The sequence below is a fragment of the Lissotriton helveticus genome, chromosome 5_1 (genome assembly GCF_964261635.1).
Source record: "Lissotriton helveticus chromosome 5_1, aLisHel1.1, whole genome shotgun sequence".
Taxonomy (NCBI): Eukaryota; Metazoa; Chordata; class Amphibia; order Caudata; family Salamandridae; genus Lissotriton; species Lissotriton helveticus.
The window spans coordinates 1,027,955,429-1,027,961,352 of NC_136065.1; positions in this window are offsets into that span (position 1 = coordinate 1,027,955,429).

Sequence of the window (5,924 nt, forward strand, 5' to 3'; positions counted from 1 at the left end):
ACAGCGGTGATAGATCCAATTTTCAGGCAGCTTTCCAATGGTAGCTACATTATGTTAAATGATCACAGGTGTTGTGGAATGATGCCAGGAATAAGCTATCTCGTTACTGTGTCATCCAGGGTCACTTGCTGTATGCAAGTATTATTTCCTAAAACCAAGACAGACGGGGAGTCGCCACTATGGCCTTCACTGAACATCTCTTCTATACGAATTGATACTTTAAGCAGAATGAAAGCCATTCTTTTGCAAAAAACTGTGCCACTGAACTCGTCCAGAGGGACGTATGATCTGCAAGTTGCAAGGTCCTCTGCAGAGATACATGCATTATTATCAACAAACTGCCCAGTAGATTTCGCAGAAATGTTAGGCCCTATCTTTAACATGTCTGATACCAGCGGTATTGCACATGTTTTTAAGACAATTTTTTTCGGGACTGTTAGCACCGTTTGAAGCAGTCCTGGGCATTTTTCCCAACTTCATCCACTCTGTGTTTGGCGGCCTGCCTCTCATTTTGGGACTCGTAGCAGGGATCTTATTTGTATTCCTCCTGCTCTGTTATGGCAAATCCGGCCACCAGCGATACCCAAGCCAGCATGGAAAATGCGCTGCAGGCTATTGGGTACCGTGACAGAATAACACAGATACTTGGATTGGCTCATTTGAGAGATCTGAATACCACATGGTTCCTGTCAATTCAATTCAGAAAACGTTATTCGATTATTTTAAAAATAATCATAAAAGTGCATACAATACATCACGTAACAACATTTGCAGAATGCAATTTTACAGATGTAAAAAATTACAGAGGTATACATTTCCTAGCAGAAACTGATTTTAAAATATATACAGCAGTAAAAAAACACACATCAGAATCAACAAGAGAGAATAAAAGGCTCATGGCCGAATTCATAGAAAATGCATTATATTTTATAAAAAGTGGTTTCAAATAGGCAATACGAAATTGAAGGTAAAGGGGACAAATCAATAAAAAGTGCTCGGTACTCTGCTTGGATGTCCCGTCACATGGGCATGGGGCTTCGGTGTGCAACTTAATATGTGGGTAGGCAACAAGCAAGTGTACTGACCCCATCCGTAGTCTGGTAAGTACATACTGATGTGAACGAAGAGTTACCATTTTTAGATAGTTTGCAAAACCAGATTCAGCCAGGTTGTACTTATTATAAAAACTGTGTGTGGAAAACTGGCTAACGGTAATGCTACGCATTTTTTCCTTGGCCTTCATATACACGTTTTTTAGCTCCTTTTTTGGGATGTCCGTTACACTGGGAGGGTTTTTTCGGACATCCAGTTTAAAAACATCTTTGAATGTGGAGACGATATATTTAAGCCAGGGAATCTGGTTGTACTTGTCCAAGTGGAGACAGTCATTAATAATCTTCTTCGTGAAACTTGTTTGTTCCTTGGTCCAGATAGACCTCCATACCAGTAGAGGTCTAAGGCTAATAAGATCTGTTAAATACTCCAGACCATCCTCTTGATGAATCAAACTGGTAGAGGTTGAAGGTGGTAAACAGAGGAGTTTTTTAATGAAATTGTTTTCTTCCACTTGGAGCATATTATGGTTACAGTGACCCCATACCCCTGACCCATAAAGGGCCAGAGCTACACATCTATGACGGTAAATATACATCATATCAAATATGCGCCTTGAGCCCAATTTGGAAGCAAACTTAAAAATACCAAATGCACATTTACTCATTTTGGCCCTAACATTAATCATCTCATGAGACCATATACCCCCATTATTAAAAGTAACACCTAAATAACAAAATTTATCAACCACTTGAATAATTTCATCTTTAAATGAAAATGGTCTTAATTTTTTGATTTTTTTGCCACAAGCCAGAGTAAAAGTTTTCGAATTGTTAATCTTGAGTTTCCTCCCATTAATAAAATCCAAAAATCTATCCATGAGTCTTTGCAGCCCGACAGGGGTTCTGGATAGCAGTACCGTGTCGTCTGCGTACAGCAAAATCGGAATGGTTAAACCTTCCGCAGACGGAGCATCGGCATTAACTAAACGCAATTCCGACTCCATGGCATTGATAAAAAGGGAGAAAAGAAGGGGGGCGAGAACACAGCCTTGCCTAATACCAGACCCTACTTTAACACTAGAAGTACATTCACCCATTTGCCCAAAACGAATCTTGGCGGACAAATTACTGTATAGGCGCGCCAAAAAATAAATAATTTCTGGTGGTGCCCCCATGTTCAATAAGGTTGTCCATAATAATCCATGATTTACCAGGTCAAATGCACTCGAGAGGTCTGCAAAACATAGAAACAGTGAAACCTGTTTGGCACGCGTGTACTTGCCTATAATAAGATCTAAATTAATACACTGTTCTATGGTGCCCAACCCCTTACGGAATCCAAACTGCGAGTCCGCAAGGATGGTATTCTCTTCAGCCCATTCCTCCAAGCGGATCAATAACACCCTACTCATTATTTTCATGGAAGAGTCAAGAAGGGAGATAGGGCGATAGTTCTTGGCCTCGCCTCTATCCCCCTTTTTGTAAATGGGAATAATAATCGACTCTCCCCATGACTGTGGTGCGGAGAACATAGCAACAGCATTAAAAACCTTGGTCAACAAGGGGCTCCAAAGCAATACATCTGCTTTGTAGAGATCAATAGGGACCCCATCAGGGCCAGGTGCCTTTCCTCCCTTGCTACCCCGGATGGCAATTTCCACCTCCTCAATAGAAATATTAAGTGGTGTAGGTGGACGAAAATCTACAACCACATCTCTCTCTAGTGATGTCCCTTCTGGGTTGAATATACTAGAGAAGTGGGATAACCAGTCATCCTCATTTACTTGGGCAGAAAGTACGGGCTGTGCCTCGTTATGTAAAAATGGGCTGTTGACTGTGTTCCAAAATAACTTGGTGTCCCGGAGCTCTACTGCCTTGGACATCAAGTCCCACGCTTCCTCTCTTAATTCCTGCTTCCTTATATTCAAGTGCATTTTAAGTATGCCTTAGGGATCTAACCAATTCCCTATCCCTGGGTTTAATAGTAAGGGCATTTTTCAAATTTTGCAAGGATTTTGTGCATGCCTTATTAAACCACCCATTGGGGACTCCATGCCCCTTTACCTTACTAGAGGTCCGGATCTTTTTTGTGGTCGCATAAATAGACTCAAACCCAGCTAAAATACTTGTTAAGCCTGTCTTAAGATCAAGACAACTTTCCACCTCCTGGAGGCATGCAGACACAATTTCTACCAGCAACTTTTCCTCATTTTTCCTCCCCCACTTGATTCTGGGGCCATTGGGTCTATGCGGGATTAGATCCGCCACTGTTCCATGAAACACATCAGCCTTTTCCCCCCATATCAACAAATGTGTAGTAAGGCAATTATGATCACTAAGAGCCAGATCAACTACTTCTGGGGGGCTACACATGGTGATCAAACTTCCTGAAGCAATAAGATAATCAATAATGGTAGCGGAATTCCTTCCCACAAACGTTGGTACCGAGTTGCCTTCATTATCTTTTTTAGGGGACAGTATCAATAGATCCAATTTAGACAGGAGGATATTGAGTGAGTCACCATAAGTCGTGTGTAGGAAGTAAGCCTGATCCCCTTCATCCTCCCCTCCAAACCCGCACACCCTCGAAAAAGAGTAAGGGCACATATGAATATTAAAATCTCCTCCCCATAGGATATCAAAGGGTACACAGGTTTGACCACACAGCTTGTCGACTGCGGCATCAAGTTCGTCGACCACTAAGGTGCTAGAATGATTAAACGTGTTATTATAGTGATTAATTATCAAAACGTTCCGGCCGCCATGGTGCTGCAGCCATAATACTTGAGAATGTGATCCGACTGTCATGTGGGTTTTACCTCGTACCGGAAGGCTTACTGACAGCAGAATTACCAATCCACCTCTGGCTCTACCCATATTAGAGCTCAGGGCCGGGCAATTATAGGCAACAAAACCATCCAAGGAGATATCATCAATGCACCATGTCTCCTGGAAACAAAGAATGTCGAATTTGGTTAAAAAATCCGACCAGCCAAGGCGGTCGGCCTTGTTGCACCACCCTGTAATGTTCCAACTCATTAAATTATATCCTTTGCTTGGGACAACACCTTCATCAGAAAAATAGTTTCAATGTGTGGAGGGTGCGCAGACCTGTTCGGTAATACAGTTGGAGACGGGATGTTAGTGGATAATGGCAGGGATACCATAGTAAATAGGTTGGCATTTGGAGCAATAATTGGCTCCAAGGGCACCCCTGAATACTCCTCTTCATTAACTGAGCAGCCTCTGGTAGGACCATTTGCATCGTCCCAACAAAAGCCAGAGGATCCCTGCTCCCCCGGGACACGAAGGTGTTTCATTTGGGTCTGATTGTGGTGCAAATAAGCTTCCTCAAGAGGAATAAGACGGCTCGGGGGGCTAACATGTCCCATAGATCTATGGGTTTTGACAGGCATTCTAGATGTAATTTTGTCTCTGGTGATCCTCATCACATCAATTTCATTAACACTATCCACCATACTATGGGTATAAATGCCACTTCCCTCAGCCCCAAAGCTCCAGAAACTTCAGTCGCAATCGTCTAACCCATTAAATATCTCAAACCTATTTGTGGTCTCCAATGGTGTGAATAGTTTTAGGTGGTCCATTCTCCTATTCATGGTTGTGTTGGACCTGGGGGGTACAAAGTTCCATCCATAAGGATCAGCAACCGATGCTGGATAGGGGATATATGGTGGATTCCTGGCATTCTGTATATTAGGTGGGAATTGGTTAGGATAAGTTTGTATTTGCGGGAGTTGGGGAGGTTGATGCTGGTGTGAGAATACCAAGGATCTTGGGTAAAAGTACGTCAGTGGTCTTGGAATAATACTGTTATTGCTGTTTCCTGAAGGCCAATTTAAAATATATTGGACAGCATTTTGATCTCTAAAATTCACTACCACCACATCCCCCAGAATATCCTTGGGTCTACCCCCCAACCACTGAAGGCGGCGAACATGTACAATATCGCCGCTGATGTTACTTGCAATTGGTCTGTATAGACTCAGCCAATGCATGATTTTGTTCTTCAGCTGGGCGAATCCCTCCCGCTTATTTCCTTCTAGTTCGGGTACCCCTGTAAGAACCACCACGAAAGGCACTGATTCCGGCGGGAGTTCTGGAAGGGGGGCCCTAGATTGTATCCCCCGTGAATGCTTGAAATTTTTATCATCCCTTGTAGATATCCCCATGCATGCATTTCCCATATCCTTTGATGATCTACTAACAACGGTAGCTGGAGTCTGGACGGGTTTATTTTTTACCATATTGGGAGGTAAATTAGATTGCTTATATTTTTTGGTTTCAGGAGGTTTCTGAGGAGCTGGATTTAAGTTGGTTACAGGGGGGGCATGTTGTAATGGTTTGGGTGGGCAGTGTAGTATGTTGTGCGGTGATATTTGCAGCAGCCTTCGGTGGGACCTCTTTTTTCCCCAATTCCTGCTCGATTTTCCCCAATCTTTCTTCCACATTTTTTAGTTTCTCTATAATTGTTAACGAAAAACTCCTAATTAGACATTCAATACTTTCCAGGGTGACCTTATTATGTATTACTTGAGGCTCTATATCAACATGTAGAGTATCAGTACCAGTCTCCTCACTTAAATCAATAAGGTGTGGTGATGCTGGCGTTGGTACCAATGCATCAGGACCAACTATTGGGCTCTTATCACTCCCCATGGGGTCCTTTGCCTTAATGCCAAAGTCCGCATGACTCAACTTTTGTTTCTGGGGCTCTCCCCTTTTTCTCCTTTTTTTGGTGGGGGGTGGTCCAAAGTTTCTTAGCGGCAAGTTTTTCTTTGCCCTTGTTATAGTTATTTTACCTGGTTTTGGAGCAGGAGTAATTAGAGCCTTGGTTACAATAAGGGA